The sequence below is a fragment of the Chanodichthys erythropterus genome, chromosome 3 (genome assembly GCF_024489055.1).
Source record: "Chanodichthys erythropterus isolate Z2021 chromosome 3, ASM2448905v1, whole genome shotgun sequence".
Taxonomy (NCBI): domain Eukaryota; kingdom Metazoa; phylum Chordata; class Actinopteri; order Cypriniformes; family Xenocyprididae; genus Chanodichthys; species Chanodichthys erythropterus.
In genome coordinates this window covers 68,055,032-68,081,305 of record NC_090223.1, presented here as the reverse complement: position 1 = coordinate 68,081,305, position 26,274 = coordinate 68,055,032, and the positions used below count along the sequence as shown (strand labels likewise).

The 26,274-nt window shown below is 38.7% G+C and overlaps 1 protein-coding gene and 1 long non-coding RNA gene across 3 annotated transcripts in view; one reads left to right on the top strand and one right to left on the bottom strand.

Moving 5' to 3' along the window:
* The window catches only part of LOC137006201 (gastrula zinc finger protein XlCGF57.1-like), a 703,714-nt gene that overhangs the window by 10,862 nt on the left and 666,578 nt on the right, over nt 1-26,274 (bottom strand). The window contains exon 1 of one of the 2 annotated variants that reach the window (XM_067366796.1): nt 1,714-1,767. The exons of the other annotated variant lie outside the window; for it this stretch is intronic. The gene's annotated coding sequence lies outside the window, so the exon portion shown is untranslated. Of the gene's footprint in view, nt 1-1,713; nt 1,768-26,274 lie in introns of those variants that run through there. 2 annotated transcript variants of the gene reach the window in all.
* On the top strand, nt 2,692-5,961 carry LOC137007875 (uncharacterized). The gene is made up of 3 exons (XR_010892684.1): nt 2,692-2,815; nt 4,919-5,166; nt 5,269-5,961. It is a non-coding gene; the product is annotated as an uncharacterized lncRNA (long non-coding RNA).

Genomic DNA, 26,274 nt, shown 5'->3' with positions numbered 1-26,274 from the left:
TCAATGCTTGGTTGGACAACAACAACAACAACACTAATGCTTAAAATTAATAAACTTCATATTTAGACATTTATGATCTACATTTGATATTCAAAAATTTAAAGATTATATTTGATATTGGTATTTGATTCAATTGACTCGGAGTTGAAAAGTTCAGTTTCTCCATCATTACTCTCCAGAGACTGAACTCGTGTTCATGATAAACTGATTTATGATTTATATATAGAGAGAAATGAGACGCAGGTTTACTGTTTCTAATTATAATATTAAGAAAAGGTGCATGTGTTCTTTTGCCTTTTTAAGAAAGCATTTTATTTATTGTTAACAGCGCTTCGACAAAATTAGGCTAAAATCCTGCCTATACAAATACAACAGCCGTTTTTTTTAATCATATCCAATGGTTGAAAAGAAAGGCGTAAACATGGTCAGCCTGCTGGAGAAATTGTGTAGTGATCATGTTCTCCAACAGAGGGGGCTATGCAGCTTGGTCACGCACACGCCGCTACTTCATGAGGAATGTAAAGGATCTGGACCAGAGCAAATGCACCATTATCATCAAATATCAAAATAAACATTGTTATCGGTTTCAATGTAGTAACATACTAACTATTCATGTTAAATTGCAGTAATACTGTTTCTAGGCTATGTTTTAAAACAGAGCCTCAACAGGGTGCGAGATTGTTTTGCACAATTTTAACATCCACAAGAGTTCCACAGTCACAACGCAGCAATTTCTACACAACCGTGGTGAAGGTACACTCAGATATGAATAAATAAAAAAATAAATACAATAATGTATGTACTTTGTGCTTAAAATGAGTCTAAAATGCAAAATAATGGCTAAAAATAGTCAAAAGTTAAAACTTGTTGTAATTTCTGTATAGAGTAGCTAAAAACAGCTTGCGAAAATTAACATAAATTCAATAATGTTATAAGTTAATTGTTAAATGCTGTTTTATAACCATCTTCTTATATTTATGTTCTTTTATTTTTGTAATGTAATGTGCTTTTGTAAAGTCATACTAATGTTATAACGGGCATATTGTTTTGAACTGCTTTTACGGTGGTTAATATTAAATATTAATTATATTAAGACAGTAAAAATCCTAATAATAAAACTAAATCGTAATTATTAATGTAATAATAGCCTATAAGGAACCCACAACGATTAAAAAAAATAAAAATAAAACATTAAAAAATGTGTTGTCCCTGTTTTTTTAGATAAATAAATAATAACAAATGAGATTTTGGTGATATTTTGACCACTCGAATATGAAATTTCCCCAGTTTCCATTTCAGAAATCTGGTCACCTAATTCAAAAATAGTTATCTGCATGATGCCTGCTGCCTTTAGAGTCAGTGATGTTTAATTTAAATTACATGTAAAATAAAGACATGTTATGTTATATTGTGATGTAATGGTGTTTTCTGGAAGGGACTAAAGAACAAAGTAGTTAGATTATATAGGCTAACAGCTTCAGATTGTGTTTTAGTGTTGGTAACATATCCCACATTGTCTTACACCAACTTAGTAACGTAATCGTCCCACATTTGGTTTGTTCGATGGTGGTCACCCTATTCATTACAGTTAGATAAAGAATCACAATGTTACATTAGATAATAAATAAACTAATTTAACATCGCTTGTAAAACTATTAAAAATCATTAAAACCATTTCTGTTGATTAAAACAGAATAAATTCTTAAAACAAACCTTTCTTCAGCAGAATCACAACAGATGCAGGAGCTCGGCGCAGTCTTATGACGTCATGTCGTCACTCCAAAATAAAAGCCCTGTTCACACGCTGCATCGTCCACAATCACAGAAGTGCATAAAAATACAACAATTTCACCAGGTAATCTTTGTAGTAAAATTAAATCAGTGACAAATATGATACAAACAAACATGTTAAAAAGGTTGTTTGAGTTCATAAAGCAGAGTTCATTTATGTGTCCGAATTGAATCTCAGTGTGTTTTACCAATATATAAAATGTGGACAAATTTTAGTTTAAACATGGGTATAAAATGTGTAAAAAGTTATCTTTCAAGGATACGTTTAAGTAAAAGCAGTAATCATGACATGAGGGAGAGTAATTAATGACAGAAACTTCATTTTGGGTGAACTAACCCTTTAATCTCACATAATATTAAGATGGATATTATGGACATTGGGGCGCAGGGTCTGTAAAATGTCAGGGTTTTGTGGAATATAAGGACAAGGTGCCACAATTTGGAGGGATCTTCTGGGAATTAGTAAATGACATCTGAATTACAGGGACATGACCCCTGTCCTCAAACTTAAATGTCCCCGTAATGATGGTAGTATTCAGTAATCGTAAACCACAAAATCCAACACACATATTACATCAGATCCTAACTTCAGATCCTGTCTCATCTGTTTGGTGGCCATGGCAGTTTCAGTCCTAATCCTAACTCGACAGGAACACTGTAGCACAACCCCACTGGTGTCATAACTTCAATAGTGTTTGAAATTGTAAAAATCATTATTTCATTATTAAAACTAATTCATTATTTAAATAGCTTAGATTTTTTTGTTGCACTATATTAGTATAAGTATTAATTAAGTGTGTGTTTTAGTATTATTTGTGTACTTATTTTGTTTTCCTCCATTTGAGTTATTATTCCTATCAGGACTTTTATTTTGAAGTGGCTCGGCTGGAGATCGGGAGATGAAAAGATAATGGAGACAGACAGATGATGATTCATAATCAAAATCACGAGTTTATAAATGAGTTTTAATCAAGCAGAGGCTGCGTCCGAAATCGCTTACTCACTGAGTAGGTACTTAATTTCAGTAAGTACTTACTTTACGAGCCTAAAAGAGTAGGTTCTAATCTCGTTGAGTATGAATGTGATCCGGATATGATATCCGCCATGTTGACGTTATGACCTACGACGTTATCACAAGCGCAACAACTTTACAACAGGTTTAATTCATATCTGTAAATATCTTGAAATTTATTTATTTTTTTAACCCTACTAATCTGACCCACAGTTTTATCCTTAAAGATAGGCTATATACATATATGATGAAAACCCAAAATCGCGATCTCTTGAATATGTTGTTAATTTCTTTATTTTATATGCATACAATTTTATCCACAAGCAAAAGTGGCTTAACCCCTTAACTGTCACCCCCACTTTTTTTTTTAGACAAGAAAATGCACTATCCAAACTTAAATGGTTGTAATTCAAGAATACTTTGGAGTATAGACAAAAGGCTGGTCTTGTTTTAAAGATGAAATTTGGCAGATTATTGTAGATGTGAAAAAACTTATGTAAGTGAAACAGAAAAAAAGTTATAGAAGTTTATGTTTATGAAAATGTAAAATGTAAAAATATAATATTTTATATTTTACATAAAATATATATTTTACAAAACAAGTTTTACTCTAAAGCTGCAAGGAAATCAAAGCCAAAAATCTGAACAAGTTGTGTTCCAAATTTCAGGTTGATATCTCAAAAAATGAGCTTTCAGTAAGATTTTGTTTGGGCGCAGTACCACACTTTTTCACTAGATGACAACCAAGCTCCATTACTGACCATATAAAGGCGCCTCCATTTCCATATGTGGTTTGAGTGATCTGAACCATATATTTCCATTATTTTCATACAATTTATGAAGTAGATATCCTATATAGAAGTAGTATGGGAATTTTGGCAGAATTTGATATGAATTCAGCCTCTAATAAACATAAAAATAACATGTATGTAGGCCTAGGTTATAGATCGGCGCCACAATCATAAATGTATTTTTTTTCCTATTAAAAACATTTTCAGACCTTTTTTTCTCAAAAAATTGAATGGATTTTATCTTTTGAACTCTTGGCATGAAAACAAACATGTTTCAACCAATCTTTAATGATTTTTCATGTTCATTGCAATTTCAAAATAAAGGTCTGAACATGCCTTATGAGTATGAAAATATGCTTGTTGCAAATTGATAAATTACTGCTCCTATGTAATTTATTTTGGAAATCAGTCACCAAATATGTAAACAAGAGATTCTAAGCTTTCAAATGATATATAGTTTGTCAAGATTCGTTTAGGTTTAGTATAGAATATTACTGTTTTAAATATGTAATGGCAAACGTCCCACCTGTGGGACGGTGACAGTTAAGGGGTTAAATATTCTGTTTTCCTTTTTCTCATTGAATTTAACTGTCGTTTCATCCCTTAGGTTTATAAATATATATATATATATATATATATATATATATATATAGATATATATAGATATATATAGAAGCCTTATGTTGAATTATTCTGATATTTAACCTTGTCATTGTGCTTTTTACTGTGTATATAATCTTTTTTTTTTTTTGTCATTATGATTGCTCATTGTTAGTTCTGCAATAATAATATAATAAAAAAGATATGAGTGACAGGTGCACTAACACCTCACAGCACCAGTAACTTGCCAACGCTACCTTGTACGGTTTTCATCAGCATTTGCAATATCTGCACAAAGGAGATGTCGGACAGCTGCTTGAAGATCTCACCTTTGGAGAAGACTAATGTATTACTGCTAAAGATTACCCCAGAATGAACAGAATTGCTAGACCACCCTAACACTTAATAATAAATGCTGACCAATACTTAATCATATTAATTTTTTACAGAAAATAATGTATTATTAAAACAAGCAAATTGTGATGTTTTGTCATATGACATAGCTATGCATGAATAAACACTAGACAAATACAACCAAGGTGAACACATCTCAACTTACAGTCAAGCAATTAATTAATGCATGAATAAAATAAATATATTTTATTTACGGACAATAGGAAACATAAATGAGTTATAGAATTAATAAAAGTAATCATCACAATAAATAAATACATATACAAGTCAACAAGTTCAAACTTATTGTTCTTACAATCACATATTTCAGCCCTGCTGCCATCTCACACAGCTGTGCCAATTCTGCAGCTTTATTCTGATGAACACCTTCACCTGTCTTTGTCATCTATAATGTCCCTCACTGCTGCTCCTCTCAATGGGGACATCTCTGATCCGGAGGATGAGGAAGATGATGATGGACCCCTGAACCCCACAACCTTGAAGCAGGAGTGGGAGAAGATGTGCAGGTCAATCTGGCTGCTCCAAACATTCATGTGCTCTCCATGAACAAGACTACATGTAAAACATTTAAACTGATTGAAACGTTTAATAATTCATGTCAGAATTCCTGACATATTTCATTCAATATTTTTACAATTACGTGCTGTTTTTTTGTTTCAGCTTTATTATTTTAGTGGTGTAGTGGGCTAAATCTCCGGGTTCGATCTCCGCAGCTGTCACCGTCCTTAATCAACTTTACTCCAGGTTACTCCATGGGGATCATCCCTGTAATAAGAGCACTGTATGTCACTTTTGATAAAAGCATCTGCCAAAAGCAAACATGTAAATAAATGTAAATGTGATTTTTGTAAATCCTTTTTTGTTAGTGTCTTGGGCACAAACACTCAATAAAGCTGATTATTTCTTAAAGTTTACTTTTTCAAGGTACTACCATAATATAAATGCATACATACAGTTTCTATTTGGGGGCTTAAAGGGTTAGTTCACCCAAACATATAAATTCAGTCATTATTCAGGTTTCTTTCCCCCACAAATGCTGCCATCACCTTGCCTTGCAGGCAAACATACCGACATCAAGAATCAGAAGTGCTGTAATAACTCTGTTTGAAATTACAGTAATTAAAATAAACTACAAGTTAATATTTAAATAGATTTGTATTAATTTCTGTAGTGTACTCACTCAAAGCCATTGACGCCATCATTCCTTCATCAGCCTCTCTCCACTGGATAAACACACGTGTGATCATCTGTCCCTGTAACATCCAGACAAGATTCAAGTTTCCTCTGAGATTTATGTGCTACATTTACATGTTTATGATGTGTTAACTCACTTCTTATCCAACTGTATATAATTTACCAACAGTACTAACGGACAAATAAAATAGATAACTTACGTCTAGTTACTTGTACATTTGTTTATTTACATTCATTCCTGTACGTTTACTTCCATTCATGTAAAGTGCTGACAACAGTGAATTCTACATAATAGCAGACATCACTCAAGATGTATATTTCATATTGTGATGTACTCATTACCTGCAATACTTATTGAATATTTTCCTGTCAGATGTTAAATAAACATTTAGTAATCGACTTTATGATGTATATGGTTTGGAATTCATGTAAATCCACTTTGGAGACGAACGTGTGTTTATTGAAGCTCCCCTGTTGAAGCTGTACATAATAAAACGTGTTTTTACTGCAAAATCACAACTATACTACACTGACTAGCGTCTTTACACCTCTACAGTAGTTCAACAAATGCGATTTTAACACAAGTAACCAAGTTTTTGGTTTTTAATACATTTGAAAACATCCGTGCCGCTTTTCTCCTCCGTGTTCGAGTGTGACGTATCCTCCCCCTTGGCCTCCTGGGATAGAAGAGTGTCCATCGGATGAACACTTCAGAATCTGGGCGGGAGCAGTAGGCCATCCGGGAACTTCTCGACTACTCATTTATGATTACTGAGGATTTCGGACATACTACTCCTTTCACGTACTGTTTTCCCCCTACTATATAGTAGGTAAGTAGGCATATTCGGACGCACTTTAAGTAGACGCACGTCCGAATCTCGCGAGAATTAGACATCACCCAGGTAGTTCTCGCCTACACTTTTATGAATACTTCGGATTCGGACATACTTTTTCGCTCGCCTACTGCTTTTCCCCTACTATATAGTAGAGAAGTATGCGGTTTCGGATGCAGCCAGGGTCTGTACTCATTCAGATGATGTGTAACAGTGAAAACATGGAAACCCGGTAAAATCCTGTGTTTGAAGGGAAAGAGTTAATGATGAACTATGAAGATCAGCGCTGGAAAGACTTTCTGAACACAAAACACTGATGAATAATGACAGACTGGTGAAATACAGTGCCAGGCTTTGATCAAACTTCATTAAAGCACGGCTGTTTTGATCCTCCATTTGAATCTGGAGCGTTTCTTCACAGCAGACCTGAGAGTCGATCACCGAACTGATGGAGGCTTTAAGATTCACAACTAGAGACCAGAAGATCCTAAATCAAGTTCAGATCTGAGACAAATCCTACATGAACTCCTCAGATTCTGGGATAGATCCAGACCAGAGCAAAGCATGCTGGGAACTGCCCAGTTTCAGTTCGTTCAACACCAATAATGATGAAGTCAACTTCAGTTTGACGTGTTTAAGTGGATTTACTCCATTAAATCAGGACAGAATGTGCAGTAATTGTGTGCTTTAACTCATTTTAATGAAGTTCATTTAACAAGCAGCAGAAATAATGTTTACAGTGTAGATTAAAACATTTTTACATATATGAATAAATACACACATTTAAAACTGTTTATTTGATTCATGTTTAAAACGTACATTAATAAATCAGTTTAAATCTCTTTTTAAAAAGCATTGGCCAATTTCTTTTCTTTATCTGTTTGTCAATCAAGTTAAAAACGCCATTGGTCAGGACACACGTGGAGCAACCAATCAGCTTTCACCTCAGTGTGAAGAGCCAATCCTCTGTCACTGTAAATGTAACACGCGCTGTCATTGGACAGTGAGAACAACTATTCATTCATTAAATATGAGAGTTGAGACACTCAAACCGTCTACTTCTCTACTATATAATACGTGAAAAGCAGTAGGCGAGAGAATAAGTGTGTCAGAAACCTCAGTAATCATAAAAGAGTAGGCGGGAACATTCACACAACTTTTAAAGAACGTTAGTGAATGTTCTGGGAACATTGCCTGTTAGCTGGGATCTGTGGTTAATAAAAGTATTGTTCATTGTTAATCAGAGGTGGCTTTGCTGGCTTCATGTGTTGTCTGTTTCAAAGAAGCGAAAAAATCTTCATCATCAGATGAACTGTTGGCCATGGGTGCTCTTGATTCTGTGGCTGATTTTTGACTTCCTCCATTTTCTTCCACTGACTGTTATAATTTCCAGGTCAACAAAGAGCTCAGCACCCAAGAGGTGACACACTGATACTTTTTAGGCAACAGTCACTAGACGGTAGCGCGGACGCCATTATGGGGTGAAAATACTAATTGGAGCATTGAATACTTCACATCTTACGCACCCAAAATCAGTGAATTTCACTGTCAAATCAGAAGCGCAGTAGAACAGTTTTTTTTAAATTAAGTCACCAGTAAATTGTATGGCTCACAGTAAATGTTGTATTGTCTTATATATGTTTTATTTTACCAGTTGTGGAATCCAACCATTCATCCATCTGAGGTAATGTAGTTAGCCTACTTTAATGAGTATTTCCATTTTATGCAACTTTACACATTTATTAATAGTAAGTTAATAATTAATAAATTTAAGATCATCATATTTACAGCGATCAGTAGTGGAGTAATAGTAATAATATCTAGGTCTGAATTTAAATAAGCTATATTGTACATTTCAATGGATCACGCTACAAACATAATGATCTTATAATACATGATGCATTGCTGTGTCCGTTATCCCATAATTTACACTTTTGGACACTTTTGCTTCAATGGACATTAGACAACACTGCAAAATCAAGCTGTTATATTCATATATTTATTGTCCAACATTCCCAATTTTTCTGATGCATGTCATAATTTAATTTCATACGCCGGTAGTAATTCTGTGAGTTTTAACCCAAACTGAATGAGAGCAAAAAGGTTTTGTTAAAAAGTTTTTTTTTAACAAAGCAGCTGATATTGCCATAGAAACTAGTGGACTGCAAGTCGCTTTCACCCCAAAATGGCGGAAATGCAAGGCCGCTGCTGGGCGCCGGTGTTGCAATGGAACATTCTGTTGAGTGTCGCTTCTTGTTAGTGTATATTCTTTGAGATCAAGGTGCTGCGCATTTTGGTAATTGATGCAACATGACGTCACTTCCAAAGGACATGTCTGACCAATTTCATGGAATGTGAAAATGAATCTCATTGAATAAATAACCTTTCAATTAAACTGGTCATCAGCGCAATTCAATTGGTTTGGTAATAGCAAAGGAAAATAGAATGAAGTGATCTCCAAAAAATACTTAGTACTTTTTGACTGTAAATAAAATTGTAAGGAGTAAAAAGTACTCCTTTTTCTCAAAAAATGTAATCAAGTAAAAGTAAAAGTATTGATTTTTAAATGTACTCAAGTAAAGTAAAAATCCCCAAAAATAATACTTAAGTATAGTAATCAAGTCAAATTACTGAAGAACTTTACACCTCTGTTGTTAATTTCAACATTTCAAGTACAGTGCAGTTAGGGTTGGGTATCGGTTGGGTACCTACTCTGTATTTTTTAAACGGTTCCGGTGCTTTAACGGTTCTTGAACCGGTACTTAAGAAAACAAAACCACACACACTTTGTCAAAAAATAATACCCTTTTATTTACAGGGCCAAACTGGACACAATATTAACGTAAATCTTTAAACAAGTAACATGGTAATAATAAATAAACCAATATAAAATTAAAATTCACATTTACATAATATCACATAAAACAATATTGTATCAAACATAATAATACTGGAGATTAATAGAGATTACAACCAGGGTAATCTAATCTCCATTTTCTCTTCCTAATGACCTGAACTGAACAGTGCAACAACTTAAACATTAGAATATAAACAAATAAAACACAAATATAGAACAAGATATTCACAACAGTATTGCACATTTAAAGAAGCTTTTGTGACTGGTGATGAGGACACTTTACATCAGTTTTTAATGATTCTTCTGCAGGAATATAACCATATTGGTCTTCTCTGGCAATATACGGCATCTTTCCTGACTTATAGCATGTCCAGCACAGGAGAAAACCCTCTCAGAGGGGGTTGATGAGGCCTGCACACACAAGTACACTCTGATAGGACAGACAAATTAGGGAGGGTATCCCTCTTACCCCCCCACCAGGCCACAGGGTCTTGTCCAGATGGGATGGCTGGCAGGCCTTTATAGATCTCGATCTCTTTCTGGACCTGCTCTGTGATGGAGAGGGCACTGCTTGTGGTCTGAGTTGTATGAAGTTCTCGGTCTTCATCCTCAAACAACTGCTCCAAGGCTGACATCTTGTACATACAAACAAGTTCAGTATAGCACAAAAAACAACTATTCATTGTACACTTGATAGATAGTATATGGTTGAACTTACACATCTACCTGCTTGGTCCTCCTCACCTGCCTCAGTCTGATGAGGGTCCTCCTCTATTGGAAGCTATAGACACAGAGTGCCCATAAAACAGCAATACTTAATTACAGAAACTGTAACATTGAGCAATCAGTACACTGTCTCTGACAAACATGCAGTAAAATACCTGAGTTGCTGTGGCATTGTCAATCACTGCTTTCTCAAGCCTATCCCAAGCTTCTGCAACACCAGCTTCCAACCTGCCTTTAAAGCGAGGGTCCATCAATGTGGCCTCCTGAAGGAAGTTCTGAATGTCCTGATCTTGTAATGAAAACATGATTTAGTGTCTAATAGGGAAAATGGTGTAGTTCTTCTTTCTTTGTGAACATAGATACTGGCTCCAAATGGATAGTACCTGGTATCTTTTTTTGAGATCTCCCCAGACCTTCTCTTTTATGGCAGCCACAAAGACACTGTCATCATCAGAGTTTGAATAGTGTGCCTCCAGCTTTGTGAGGATCGGGATGATTTGGCTGCATGTGGGGTACTTGTCACTTGACAAGACTTTAATGCATTTCATGAATTCCTCTGCCTTCTTGAAATCACTCTCTGTAAGCCTTTCTAGTCTGTGGAAAATAAACAAAAATGTTAAATACAAAAGGTACAATTATAATGTTACAAGTGACCCTCTTGTCCATTACCTCACCTGTCCCTCTCCATTGGCCTCCTTACCCTTTGATCGAGGCAAGCTGCCTGGATTGCAGGGAACTGCTCCACAAACCGCTCCACCATGAGGTATAGAGAATTCCAGCAAGTCCTCACATCCAGGATAACATTGTGCTCTGGCAAATCTAAAGCACAGAAATTTGAGTTACAATAAACAATTGATTATATTTAAAAGTATTACTTTTCCAGATGTATTTATAATTATATATATGCTATTTACTGAGGAGTCGCTGCTTCTCTCTCAAGACAGTTTTGCTCATGGTGGAGCGCTTCATCCACACCACCACTGCGCGAATCTTTGCACACCACTGAGTCACAGCTTGGATGCCGTACACCTTCTGTGCTGCCGGTTTGAGTGTGTGGTTAAAGCGCCCAACTTTTAAAAATTTTAAGTTTCTCAGGGCAACATCCATGTTGTATGCGTTGTCTACTGTGGCAGCTATGACTTTTCCAGTCAACTGAACTCCTCAAGAATGCTGTGGATTTCCTGTGCCACCACTGGCCCTGTCTGGGACTCATAAACTGCTTCAGTGCTCAGCACTTTCTGCTGGATGCTGCCTTTGTAAATGTAATGGACAGACACTGTTAGATAGTGGTCCTGTGCCACGCTGGTCCATCCATCGCAAGTAATTGCAATTTTGCTGACATGCGCCAGCTGCTGGATGACATTATGTTTTATAACAGAATACCACGCGGGTATGTACGTGTTGGACATATCATCCCTGGATGGTGGTTGGTATCTATGATTTAGGGCAGTGCACATCTCCCTTTATACAAAAATAAATATGATTATATTATGATATCTATTAGTACATAGAATGTCTTCATGGTACAGAGGTTGCATTCACATGCATCAAGGAAATTCTATTTTGATATAGCCCACATTTTTACCTGAAAGATGCCGATTCCATCGTGGAAAATGGATGAAGCCCCATCACCACAAATTTGGTGACTGCCCTTTGGATTTCCTGCACCTTCTCTTAGGTTAGTGCAGCCTTCTTAGCCATGATGAAAGGAGTCACTGTTGTAACTTCAAAACCAGAAATAAAGATATTACTATCAAAATTGTTTATAACATACACCTAACTCTTCAAGTTACTACTACTAGTAAACTATTAAAAATGCAGCCAAACCTTGGAGCGTTTTGCCTTCGGCATCTTCATCAATCTTCTCGCTATCAGTTCAACAAGTGTGCTGAGTAGCGGCACTGACGTCACGCAAGTTGACGCCAGAACACCAGGGGGTGGTAAAAAAAAAAAAAATCAGCACCGAAATCAGGCACCTAAATTTTCTTTCTTATTCGGTCTCGTTACTACCGTTTACGTCGGAACCGGTTCCCTATTGGCACCGCGTTTCGGTACCCAACCCTAAGTGCAGTACAGTACCTCATTGAATGTTTTAAGAAACTGCATTTTTGTATGATTTGTAGCCTATTTTTATTGGACTACTGACGACTGCAGGGTTCAGTGATGAAGGGTCGCACATCGGTCGAGAAGCACAGCACCGCACCACGTCTTTAAAATTCGAACACATTGCGCTTTTCCATTCCAATGCGCTACTATGTCTTTGTTTTTCTATGTAAACATGCGCTAGAAGGACGTGCAGAACGCGCTCACGTCTTGCAGCATCTCACACATGGCATGGCGTTCTAAAGCCATGAATCAGTTCAGCTAAGTTAAAATCAGTTTAAAAACAAAAAGTTTTAAAAAGCGTCTCGAGACCTTGCGGTTTCCCCCATTCCACTGCCCGCGTCTCGCATTTTTCAAAGCAAAAAGTTGCTTGCTGCTAGATGCAGCGCATGCTGTTATCACTGAAATATCGCATGACTATCAGCCAATCAGATTCGAGAACTAGACAGAACTGTTGTGTGTGTGTGTGTGTATATATATATATATATATATATATATATATTAAATAAAATATACCTGTATGTTTCTCTTTAACACTTTGCATCTGTGTCAGACTCCATACAGCTCCAGATTCGCGTCACTTAGAACAGTGCTCACTGTGATGTTATCGCTATTAAAGTATGCTTCTCTCACAGGTCTCGACAGACAATTCAGAACAGTCAATGCTTGCAGTACAGCTCAGTGTTTATCAACGATTTCACATCAGTCTTTATATACTGACGGTACACAAGTCTTTAAAGACATTTCTGATAAGTCTTTACAGGTAACGTTAGTTCGGTTTTCAAAGACAGATCAGCCTTTACAGACATTTCTGACAACCCTACAAAATCGTTAACAACTCCCAGCCGTTAGCGATGATTCTGTGAAACAGACATTACCAGTCCGTCATCAGCGACTTCACTTGTTTTACTCAACCATTCGATAAAATGAGTGAACCACTGAAGAAAACGTACGTTCCTCGGCCACCGGCCAACGTACAAAAAGAGAAGCACAGGCCGGACAAGAGGAAGCAGTGGGCCCGGCCAATACATCAGGTTTATAATGTTATTTACTCTGAAACATTTTAATGAACAACTAGATGAGTAGCCTACATTTTGTGAATGAACAACGTTGATGTTGGCTTGAGAAAAACTAGTCTTAAAGTTTAAAGTAATGGTTAAAGCCTTAAGAGTGAAATAGTTTTATATACATATTAGGGCTGTCAATCGATTAAAAATTTTAATGTGATTAACAGCAAAAATTATGTATGCGATTAATTTAGATTAATTAAAGTATTAAATATTTCAATTCAAATGAATCAATGCAGGGTTTTTCCTGGGTCAAAAATGGTCTTCGGTGGTGACAGACATGGTCATCCACACAAACAGTAAAAAGTGGCTAATTTTACTAACCACTCTTGCTAAATGGGGTAAGCACACTTATGTTCTCATTTCAGAGTTGTTCGAGTAAATGATTCATTATAGAACGTGTGGATAGATCCATAGACATCATAAGTTGTTGTCATGATTCATTAAAATGAATTTGTTCAAATGAGTCATTAGGTCACGAATCGGACATTAGCGGACGTTGACGCGTTGCGTGCGAATCGCGACTGTTATTAGGACATCGCAAAAGATTTGTCAACACAGAAAACACTTCACCACTGGATAGGACTTTCTTTTTGTTTACTGAAAGTGTGGATTATGTCAGCTGTGCGTGCAGGGCGCCTGTCAGAGAAGATGAGGTGACGTTCTTTTGAGCACGATTCACACCCAGCGGTAATTCAGGAAAAACATTCTCCGAATGCGCCTCGTGAAACATGTTTTCGGTCTTACGAACTTTTAGTATCGTGTCAGTTGATTTAGATTATTATGTGTGAGGTAGAGAGAGTGCAAAGACGGTGCTTACTTTGAAGAAGAAGAGAGCTCTGAGGTACTGTACTGTACATCACTCACTTCATTGTCAACTGTACAATCTGTCAGACCACCAAGGCTTCACACCAGGCACCAGCTGGATTGTTACAACCTTTGGCCATTCCACAGCGTCCCTGGTTTCATATAGCCATTGATTTCGTCACTGACCTTCCCAAATCCCAGGGCCACGCTACCATTCTCAGTCATCGACCGTTTCTCGAAAACATGCAGACTAATTCCACTGGCCAAACTACCCACAGCATTTGAGACAGCCGAGCTTCTATGCAATTATGTATTGCGTTTCTATGGATTACCTGAAGACATTGTGTCAGACAGGGGCCCACAGTTCACATCTCGTGTCTGGTCATCCTTCTTCAAGAACCTCAATATCAACGTCAGTCTCACTTCAGGGTACCATCCAGAATCCAATGGCCAAACAGAACGCATGAACTAACCAGATTTCTACGCACCTACTGCCAACGCAACCAGAATGACTGGAGTCGTTATCTGCTCTGGGCGGAGTATGCCCAAAACTCCCTACAAAAACCTGCCACAGGTGTCACACCCTTTCAATGCATCTTGGGCTTCCAACCTCCATTATTTCCTTGGTCTGGGGAACCATCCAACCTACCGTCTGTTACTGAATGGATGCAAAGAAGCGAAGAGACCTGGGACCAAGCTCACCATCACTTGCAGCACGCCGCAAGAAGACAGGGGATGCAGGCCAATCCCTAGTACGCTGTGGGAAAATGGGTTTGGCTGTCCACTAGAGACCTTCGGTTAAGACACCCATGCAGAAAACTCAGTTCCAGGTTTGTAGGACCCTTTCAAATTATCAAACAAATAACTCCTGTATCATTTAGTTTAGATTTGCCTGCTAATTACCGTGTTTCTCCCACTTTTCATGTTTCGCTGTTGAAACCCTCCGGGGGTGCGAGAGGAGAGCCAGAGGGAGCCAAGGTCTGCACCCCCCCACCCTTGATGATCGAAGGCGAGGAAGCCTATAAAGTACGAGAGCTGCTCGATTCCAGGCGCTGGGGTAGGAGACTTCAGTACTTAGTCAACTGAGAGGGGTACGCCGGAGGGAGCCATCACCGGTATATTGATCATTTGCCATTTGGACTACATTTCCCATGGGTCCTCATTCCTGGGACTGACTGCGCACGCACCTGCACTGCATCACACTCACACCATTTAAGACACACATACACTCACACACTTCACAAAGTCTTGATTTGCCGTGGTGATCAATTCTGAGCGTTTTCCCGTGGATTGCTATCTGTTCGTTTGGACTGTTTATCTCTTGAGACCCTACGCCGCCTGCCCTGAACTTTGCCTGTTTCCTGGACTTTGATTGTGTTGCCGCCTGTCTTGATCCTTGCCTGTACCCTGACTGTTTGTCTGCCGCCAGCCTTGACCCTTTCCTGTCCCTGTGTATGCCTCTGCCTTTGCCCTGTCTGCATTGTAAGTCATTTTCTAATAAAAGCTGCAAATGGATCCACATTCTGTCGACCCATCATTAGAGATAATGCAGGCTGCAGCCATCCCGTTTTTTTACGTGGACATGAGATATTAGCTGTGTCTCATTTCAGAGGCTGCTTCCTTCGGAGGTCGCATTTGAAGGCTGCATGCGTCCTCAAGGATGTCTTATTTAAGAAAAGTAACTGTTATTCCTTGTGAGGTGTAATACTGTAATTTATTTCTTTTTTTGCAACAGTTACTCTTTTTAAATGAGAAGGCCTTGATGACATATGCAGCCTTCGAAATGAGACGCAGCTATTGATTTGATTAGAAGTTGTTTTACAATCATACTTAAAATCACACAACAGTATTACAAAGTATTACAAGCAACTGTGAGCTTTTGGTTTTGGATATTAAATGTTTCTTTTGTGGTGTTCACAGGTTGCTCATGATCACATTGCCTATCGATATGAGGTGCTTGAAGTGATGGGTCAAGGCGCATTTGGTCAGGTGTTAAAATGTCTAAAATGTCCAAAATGTCCAAAGGACCACAAGACCAATGAGATGGTTGCAATTAAAATACTGCGCTGAATGTAAGTCTATTACATTCCATAAATTGAATGGAATTCTTAATTATTTGTATTTGGCTTACTAAATATGGTTTAATTTTAAATAGACTTAAAACAGAGAACACAAAACTGTTGCTGCTGTTTGGATGGAACTCTCCAGGTTTAACCCAGTATGTCTCTGTTCGTGTAACGGGAAAGATGATCAAACTTCCATGACAGAGGTCAAGATTTTGGAGGGTCTGCTCAAGAAAGACAAAGACTTCAGCACCAAGACCATCCAAATGAAAGACCACTTCATCTTTCGCAAACATCTCTGCATCGCCTTTGAGCTTCTGGGGTGAGTGTGAATGAGAATATGGATTTCAGCAGTTTCTAGATGCAGGACAATCAACTTTTTAAAATGTTGGCACATGTAGCAGAAAGTCAGATCTTAATCAGCTTCTAAAAAAAAAGTGTTTTTATCTCTGCATAGATCAAACTTGAATGAGATTCTTAAAAAGCGACACCGCCAGGGCCTTTCCAAGAATCTTGTCCGCCGTTATGCCCGCTCGTTGCTTAAGTGCTTGCAGGCACTTCATGATGAGAAGATCATACATGCTGACCTCAAGCCTGTAAGTTGACCAACACTCAACATCCGTTTAATTTGACATTCTCATAAGTATTTAGATTTGTTTTTGTTCTGATGCGCTTTCTGAAGATCTGCAGTGAAACAGTTTGCTCTATAATGCTATTGCTCTGTATAGTAAAACATCCTGGCGATCGACGAAGAGCACTCTGACATCAAGGTGGCTGATTTTGGATGCGGCTGCTATGAAGATGAGAAAGGTGAGTTAAGCTTTAGGTGCTTTAATTGTGAGAGAATAAGTGTTTTAGAATGTGTGAGATAGGAGGTTCTTTTTTCTTGCATCTTCATGACTCTCCTCTTTATCTCTTCGTCCACTGTAGTTTTCAACTACATAGGAACTCTGTGGTACCGTGCACCTGAGTTGCTGCTACGTCAGCCCTATGGCACTGCCATAGATATGTGGAGCCTTGGCTGTGTCCTAGCAGAGCTCCAGACTGGGTATCCCATCTTCACCGGCAGAAATGAGCTTGATTGGCTGTCCTGTATAATTCAGGTAAAAGGCAATGGAAGCCTGCTTTCAGAAACATGAATATTCATTTAATGTCTGAGTTTATATTTATTGTGTTTTACTGTTTAGGTGCTTGGAGTACCTTCTATTGATGTCACAGAAAAATCTGAATTTTGGACTGTGTTCTTTGGTGAGCTCAAAACACACAGACATGATGTGATTTTTCCAGTTGTTTTTATTCTGCGTCACTTGTGCTGAACTGGTATTGTGTATTTTGTTCTATTAAAGCTCGCAAGTGGAAAAACAAGACTGTAGCCAAACACGCACCCCAAATCTAGACCTCTGGTCAATATTCTGGGAACCGCCGATCCTTCCTTTTTGGATTTCATGCAGCGCTGCCTGACGTATGTTCATTTTGATTACTATACAAGAGATTTGTTTATCTGATGAATGTAAATGTACTGATCATGTATTGCTAACCTTTCTAGGTGGGACCCCAAGATGCGCATGACACCACAGGAAGCCATGCAGCATAAATGGATCTTAGAGGGTCGCCGCAACAACCATAACGGGACTCATGACCATCTGCGGCATGAGCCGAAGGACAGAACTGTGGAACCATCTTTCCCCAAACCTGGTTCTTTTGAACAAAAGGGGACACAAGGCCTTATTATGCGAGGAAAGGCTTGCATAAAAATATCAACCCTCAAGCCCTTAGTGAAGCACCCACCATGAAGTGGCAACATCACCCTGGGTAGGAAGGAAGCATTTATATAGTGCTTTTGTTATTGTAACGAGGTTAGTAGATGTGGGAAGAAGGAGGTGGGAACCGGCGAACGTTGAACACAACTTTAATATAAAATAAACAAACAAAACGAAAGTAATGCCGGCAGACCCTCGCGGACGTCTGCCGGCCACACAAACATAATAAAACATAAAATAAAGTCCAGGCCTGGTCCTCTCTCGTCCTTCATTGTAGTCGTTCCTCCTTTTATGCCTCCGGAGCTCCTCCGTGAGAGACTCGAGGCCGGCACGCCTCGCAGGTGACGCTCATTATCACTCGCGTCACCGGTCTCGCGCCGTTCCCTCACGGCTCTCGCCCGCCCTGCTCATCACATACCCCCAACGCCCCTCGCAGGCCGGGGGGTACTCCCGCGACTGCGCTTACTCCCCCCCCCCGGGGCCTGTCTTGGCGGCCGCAGCACCTGGGGGTAAGGACAGACGAGACGAGAGAAAGGAGACGGAAGCAAGGGGAGCGACAGGACGAGAGAGGGGAGAGAGGAAAAAGAAAGAGAAAAAAAAAATTCTTGGTCCAGTTCCCCGACACACTGCCGCTCGGTCTTCAGCCTGCCAAGAGGCTCTTCCTCGCGGTGCCACATGCGATGGCACTGGACGCATGGTGGACGGCCCGAACCTTGACCGCCTCCTGGCGGCCGGCGATGGCTCCTCCAGCTGAGGGCAGCCGGCAGCGAGTCCCCCGTCCCCTGCTCCTCCCCTTCATGGCGGACGGCAGCAGGCTCCGGCCCACGGCGGCGACTCCTCCACTCCCTACTGGACGGCAGCCACCCCACCTCGTCCCAGGAGCACGGCATCTGGGTCTCCGACCCACCTTTCACTAAGCTCCAGCACCACCGCCTCGGGCAGCCTCTCGCTGTCTTCACTCCCGCGCTGCCCAAACTCCGCAGCACCGCGATCCCCCTCAGCAGCGAGGGCTCTCCGACAGCATGTCCCTCCTTCCTCCCGGGTTTCGGCACCAATGTAACGAGGTTAGTAGATGTGGGAAGAAGGAGGCGGGAACCGGCGAACGTTGAACACAACTTTAATATAAAATAAACAAACAAAACGAAAGTAATGCCGGCAGACCCTCGCGGACGTCTGCCGGCCACACAAACATAATAAAACATAAAATAAAGTCCAGGCCTGGTCCTCTATCGTCCTTCATTGTAGTCGCTCCTCCTTTTATGCCTCCGGAGCTCCTCCGTGAGAGACTCGAGGCCGGCACGCCTCGCAGGTGACGCTCATTATCACTCGCGTCACCGGCCTCGCGTCGTTCCCTCACGACTCTCGCCCGCCCTGCTCGTCACAGTTATGTACTGTTGTACACCCCAGCACTCTACAATCATATCAGGTACAATCATATTCTCAACCACCAGTGGAGTGTGGCATCCACCTGGATGACCAAGTCCAAACTACAAACACAAGAGCTTCAGTTTTCATGGCAGAATAATGTACTCCTGACTACTGATGATAGGCTGGTATTTAACAAGTACCACAGCTTCGCCCTAAGCACTTTTGTGTTCTTTAACTGAGCTGTGTAATTGTGTCCAGGTTGTCACTGCAAATGGTGAGAGGACAATTTATGGGGCACTTATGTCTGTGTGCAGAGACACTCTTGCTCAGCATGAAGTGGCTGGATTTAAGATAGGAGTGGGATTTGCCTACAGTAAGTGCTGGCACTGTGAGTGCTTTGAAGACTTTGAAGACATGCAGGAGCAATTTAAGGAAGATATGTTTGTTAAAAGGGCAATGGTAAGTCATAACAGGCAATGTAATAACATGGAAAAGGCAAATACTGACTTTCCGAAAGACAATCTAAAAATGACATATGGCATAAACAGGAGAAGCAAATTATCAGAATTTCCTCACTTTGATATAATCACTCAAACCCCACAAGACATCATGCATGTCATTCCTGAAGGTGTTGCCCCATATGAAATCAAATGTGTTTTAAAGCATCTTGTGCTTTCAGGGCATATGGACTTAGACACATTCAACAGTGCAATTATTTGTTTCCCTTATTCTCCTGTGGATGCAACGGATAAGCCTTGCCCCATATCTGTCAATACACTGTCATCAAATGACAATAAATTGAAACAGTCAGCTGAGCAGATGCTGGTTTTTTTAAAGATCCTGCCATTTCTCATTGACAAAATTGGAGAAAACGATTACACACAAATGCTACTTAAGTTGTTAGAGAGAGTCAAAATTCTGTTTTCACCTATTATTGCTCTCTCAACTCTTCAAGGCTGAAGCTTTTAATAGAGCAACATTTACAACATTTTAAACAACTGTTTCCAGATGCAAATATTATACCTAAACAGCATTACTTGCTGCATCTTCCTTCTCAGATTAAGGCACTTGGTCCTACAGTGAGGTATATGTGTATGTGCTTTGAGTCAAAGCATTGCTTTTTTAAGCAGTGGGCTTTGAAAAGTATTTTTAAAAATATATGCAAGTCTCTTGAGAAGCACAACCAACTTTATTAATGTTGTCAGAATGTGCAATGTGAAATGTGAAACAGAATGTGAAACATCCAATTTGTTCAAGTGAAGTTGACATGGACCCAGCCTCTGAGGTGAAAAATGTTCAATATGTAGAAGGAAATATTAAAGACTTCTTAGGAATAGAGCACGTTGAACATATAGTTTTGGCACAGTGGATTATGCAACATGGAAATAATCATACATGTGGAAAATCTTTGGTTATTTCTAATGTCATTAATGATACTCCAGAGTTTGCACTTGTGAAAAACATGTATATTTTAAATGCTTCAGTGTACTGTTTTGAATGCCAACCTCTCTCTACAGTTGGATGGAATGATCATTATTTAGCTTATGAGGTAGAAGTTCCCAACCTAGCTCAAGTCTATATTATAATATTTTCAAGGATGCTGAAAAGCTTGTTGATCATACACCATACTACTGTGTAAACTTCAATAATAGCAAGTATATTCCACTCAAGTATGATCTCACAGACATCATCAAACATCATTCTTGAGTCTGTATTGAGTGTGGGTATTTGTGTACAAATTTTTTTTTTTTTAATCACTGACATACACTGTAATTGATGACAGCATTTATTTTTACTTATTACTTTTGGAATAACAGTGCGACAGAACAGAGAAGGAAACATAATTCCAGCTTCTGCCTCTGTCTTTTTTACATATCACATGGACATGGTTTGATGGAAAAATAGCCACACTGTACTGTGCATTGTGAGCTGTTGTGAGTTGGGCATGTTGACCTGCAGTTTTCAATAAAGCAGATTTGTTGTCTCACTTCAAGTTAAATCTATTTCTTGAAACAAGGCGATGCATCTTTTACAAATAACACAGCAGCTTAAAAACCTTATGACATGTTGAAAAAGCTTGTTTCATCTGAGATCTCAAAAGATGTTTTCAAGACAGTTTCACTTAACAAGATATTCAAGATGCACTGTCTAAAAACAAACTCCTTTATCTCACTTAAATATTGCTCTTTAGGTGATTTTGTCTTATATTAAGTGTGATGAGATAATTATGAGATAATTATGAAATTAGAAAAATATACTTGGCAAGATTTTGAGTTTTTGCAGTGTCTGTCTCAAACACATTTTACTCGGACTTGTCTCAGGCTCAGACTAAGATAACTCGGGCTTTTGTTTCAAGATCACAACTGCAGGAATATGCTTGTAAGCTTTAAAGTTCTTGTTCTCACTAGTGATGTGTCGTTCTTGAACGATTTGTTCATTTTGAACGAATCTTTAATGTGACTCGGGAAGAACGAGTCGTCTCGGTCGCGCATGTGCAATATTCTACAGGTTCTGTACTGCTAGTAGTAGTTCACCAGTTGTTCATAAACATATTAATGGAAAAAGTGTCATTACACTGTATTCAGCACAAACTAGGCTACAATAATATGTGAGAACCATGTATGTACATGTTTGTGTTTTTGAAGGAATAACATTTATGCGTGGTTATTGAAGAAAAACTAAAAAATTAAGTTACTGAAATAAGGCCAAAAAAAGTATATTTAATCTGTGTTCACAAGACTTCTGGGTATTGGAGGTTGTAGACTAGAGTTTTTGCTTCAAAACTATGTAAAAATTATGCTGCCTACTCCTTCATATAAAACAATATATTGATTTAGTTTTTGTAAGACACTTTTTGCCAAGAAACACAGTATGCGTGGAGGCGTGAATCTGCATGAAAGAATCACATAATAATGACCTGAAATTACTTGCATATTAATGAGGTCTTTCAGTCAGGTAGGCTGTGAAAAAAAACCTCTTACGCGAACTGAGCGTTTCACGCAAATGGTGCTTTTTTGTGCATTACGCGTATGACGTGAATTCGCGTCTGACGCCCGAGTTGAAAAATTTGAACTTTGGTGTAAATTACAGTTATTTTCCATGATATAATCTATGGGGGCTCTTCTCCCACACCTCCTTCCTATGTACTCCCCGACCTTTCTGCCATAGTAATTGCAGGTGTTTCTTATGTAAGAGACAATTTTCTTTGTAAGGGTGACCAGTTTCCAGCTACTGTACATCTTTTGACTTCATTTCTCATGGGCCTTCTGCCAATTTGATGGTCAACCCTTTTCCCATGGGCCAAATTAAACATTGTATCAAACCAGTCAACACTCCCCAGAGGCAAGATGCCTTCATATGATGCAGTTAACAATGGTCTTGTTGATTTGACAGCCACCTGTTGTCTGTTGGAAAATTACCAACGAAATATGCTCAGTGGCCAAGTAAATTTGTCTGACCCTTACAGTTACAAAGGCCAAGAGGCCTCAAAACACTTCTAGCTTTTATAGTAAGCAAACAAATTCTACAATTGTTTTCTATTGGATGGATAAAATACTCCAGCAGCTGTTGCAGCTGTATCTGCTGATAACCTTTCCTCTCACTTAATAGGTGGATTAAGCATGTCATTTAATGTTGGTAGAATTTGTAGATACTGCATGGCCACACATAGCAACATTAAGAGATGTTTTAATTAATCTGACTTTGTTTTAAGAACTGCTTATGTCCACAGATACCACTTGTCAAGCAGTCAGAGCCTCTGTAATGGGAAAGCACACATGGGCATGCAAACAAGTACACATTCTCTGAGGGGACTTGACACTCATTCCTGTTTTTAATGAGGAGATCCATTGCAGTGATCATGTCAGGTGTGAGAAGCACGGGCACCATTCGTGACCTTTTACCTCGAATCTCAACTCTGTCAAAGTACTTTGCAACCTACCTCTCAAACTCAGTAAGGCCCATCATAATGTCAGGATTCAACTCTGTACAATTTCTGGATGTGAAAGCCTGGAGTTCCATTTTTTAAAACTTCCCCTTGCCTTCTTCTGTTAAATAGTACCACCTGCGTCAAAGTCACTTGTGCGAGATTCCCAAAGCTTTTGATGTTGGGTTCTTCCTCAAGGTCCTTCATGCACTTAGCATGCTTAGTAGCAAGAAACTTGTGCTGCAGGGACACATCCTTTGTAAAGGGCAAAACATGTGGTTTATTCCATTTGGCTTGATGAAGTGTACCCAGTGCAGCACTTGAAATGGATTCCGCCCATCTTTTCTCATACAGAGTGGAGAATTGCTTGGCAGACTCTGCGACGGCATTGCGATTTGTAATGATGGCATTGCATTGCACAAAGCCAATGATACAATGTTTCAGTTACAGTCTGTTGATATATTTTGATTTGTTTTTCATTTGTGTTTCCACATCCTTTACAATCTGTCGTTCATGAGTCCGTACTGCATGAATGAAGACGGTGAGGATAACCCCTTCATGCTGCGCTGCAGTGAGGTGCTCCTCCTCAAGTATGGTGTTGAGTGCACTTTAAACGCATCTCCACCGGGACATGCCTACTCTGGCCTGGATGGGACCAGCAACAGCAGCTGTGTTAACTGGAACCAGTATTACAGTGTGTGTAAGGCCGGGGAGCTCAACCCGCACAAAGGGGCAGTGAACTTTGATAATATTGGATATGCCTGGATTGCGATATTCCAGGTACGTTCCTCTTGATTTTCTACATGACTGATGGTCTTTTTGTTGGATGCTGTGGGAATGGAAATGCAATAGTAAGCATCATTGTTCTTTTCCCTTAAGTCAAAGGCCCTAGTTACTCCAAAGATAGATGAGGCTTTTTACAACTTTTTATTGCTCAGTTTTCTTCTTGAAAGGACAAAGTCTTGTTAAGCACGCTCCAACCACACCAAATGGTGTCCCTTTTGGCCAGGCTATAATGACAGTACAGGGTATGCAATTATAAAAGAGGGCCTGAAGGGTTTTCACCTGTGTCAACATAATAGGGCTTGGATTGTGCTCATAAGATGACACCTCTGGGAGCAGGTTATTCTAAAACAAGTTTTCTTTTTGTTTGTTTGTTTCTACCTATTTTTTCCTTTTATGTCCAGATAAACCTTCTTATATGTAAAATGTAAAATTTAACTTAAATACCATGCCATTTATTTTTCTGTTTCTTTTTAAATACATTTTAGGTATATTAGTTTTAAAGTTGTTCCTAAAATATATATTTTTTTTATTCATGGCATTTTTCAGATATTTGTAATTTGTCAGATATTTTACTAAATTATGCTTAAAGTTTGAAAATATTAGTCAATTGTGTATATTTCGAATAAATATTTATTTTGAACACTAGCTGACCTAACCCAAAATGTTAAAATGGACATTTCCATGAACTAATTCCATCAGAGAATGCTAGTTAGTGGACAACTAGTAAGAGTGTTTATTTTATTTTATAAAATTCTTCAAGTGCCAATATTCAAAGAAACACCCACATAAAGAAATATTCCACTGTAAATATGGCTACATAAGGAAATATTCAAGGATATTAGTGCTGTGACCAGCTGAAAACAATCCAAGTATTTTTTATTCTGACATCCCTTAAATCCTGAGCCCAAATGGACTCTTAAGCAATATTTTGAAATGATGTCTGGTATGGCTGTGTACAGTGTGTAAAAATAGGCTATAATAAATTATGTAAAATTGTGTGTTTTGAATCAGCTGTTTTAAAGCCAACTGTGTGGATGCACTGCGGAAATCAAAATTCATGATTCATGGTTTTGTTTTTATGTGAACAACAGAAATTTGTCTCTTTAAAAACCAAAATGTCTTTCCAGAACCAGAAAAGTAATCCAGTAGACAGCACAGAAAGAATGAGAAAAACAGGGTTTCAAACATTAGGTCTAATGCTAAATGATACAGCTGGATGGGAATGAAATGTAGTCCTGCAGGCACAGAGCTTCCAAAACAAATGACTCAATAACAGACGTAACCCTGCACTACTACTTTTACTGCAATCAAACTAACAATCAGACCTCTGCTATATTTTTGTCCTTTCTACTTTGTGTTCAAGACAAAAATTAGAGATGTCTTTAACTGAGTGTCTAAACTGAGGTAATTTATTGAAACTTTAGCTTAGGTCAAGGGGCATTAACAGTGCTCTACATTTTAAATGTGCCTTATATTACATCTTTTAAAAAGACGTTCTAAGTCTAAGGTGTCTCCTGAATGTGTCTAAGTTTCAGCTCAAAATACCCCATAGTTTTTTTTTGTTTTTTTGTTTTTTAGTATATACAAATTTCTACAGGTGACATTGCAAATAGATACATCTGTTTCCTATAAAAGCTTCCTATGTGTCACCTTATTTAGAATTCAAAGTCCTAAGTTTAAATTCAAATTCAGGAATTTGAATTGATAATGACTTTAAAATCACAGTTCAGTTCCTGAGTGTGAATTGAGCAGAATCCTGGATAAAATGGATGCCAAGAAATACACATCCATACCAAAATTGATAATTAGAAATGTTTCTTGAGAATCAAATCAGCATATTAGAATGATTTCTCATGTTCATGATGGTAAACTAAAGTGACTTTTGTTTCTCTCAGATGGGTTCCTTCTTCATAATCAACCTGTACCTGGTTCTAATAGTAACCCAGTTCTCAAAAGCAAAACAGCGTGAGAACAAGCTGATGCAGGAGCTATGCTCGCTATGTTACCTCTCCAACGACAGCATCCTTGCCAGCTACTCTGAGCCGGGGAGCTGCTACGAGGAGATGCTCAGTTACATCAGCTCCCTGTACCACAAGGTGAAGCGTTGTGCTTCTCGCATCTACAACGGCTGGCAGAGCAAGCGCAGAAAGAAGGTGAACCCAACAGTGTTCTGAGTG